Raw genomic sequence first — 611 nt, 5'->3', positions numbered from 1 at the left:
ACCCCCCCATCCTCCACCCCGTGCAGGGCTCTGGTCAGGCAGGCAACCCCGGGAGCCAGATCTACCACCTCTGAATACAGGACACTGGGCCCAGCAGGCTCAGTAGTTGAGCGTCGACCTAGGAGCCAGGAGGTCATGGTTCCATTCCTGGGCAGGACACATGCCTGGGCTGCAGACTCCATCCCCAGTAGGAGGCGTGCAGGAGGCAGCGATCCATGATTCGCTCTCATCGTGGATGTTTCTCTCTCTCTCTCCCTTCCTCTCTGAAATCAATAAAAAATATATTAAAAAGAAGAAAGAAAGAAAGTCGGTGCCTCAGACCCCATCAGTGGTTTTCTCCGGGGAACAGATGATGGGCAATTTCACTTTTCTTCTTTAGACGACCCTGTCATTTTCAAAGTTTCTACAGAGGACAGAGATGGGACAACAAGCCACCGGAGAGCCTTTAGACGTGTTCCTCTCTAAGGCCCGGAGGGTTCCGAGGCGGAGCGGGCCCCGTAGGGACGTCCAGCCCGTGTCCGCCGGGTCTCACGCCGCCCGTCTGCCTCTGCAGGACCAGAAGATCTACATCTACAGCCTCAAGGGCATGTGCCCCTTAAACACGCCGCAGC

The 611-nt window shown here is 56.3% G+C and overlaps 1 protein-coding gene across 1 annotated transcript in view; it reads left to right on the top strand.

Annotated features, from left to right (window-relative positions):
• LRRK1 (leucine-rich repeat kinase 1) overlaps nucleotides 1–611 on the top strand; it is a 55,125-nt gene that overhangs the window by 48,486 nt on the left and 6,028 nt on the right.

The sequence above is a fragment of the Myotis davidii genome, unplaced genomic scaffold (assembly GCF_000327345.1).
Source record: "Myotis davidii unplaced genomic scaffold, ASM32734v1 scaffold164, whole genome shotgun sequence".
NCBI classification, from domain to species: domain Eukaryota; kingdom Metazoa; phylum Chordata; class Mammalia; order Chiroptera; family Vespertilionidae; genus Myotis; species Myotis davidii.
Note: the sequence above shows the minus strand (reverse complement) of the source record. Positions and strands in the feature narration are given on the sequence as shown.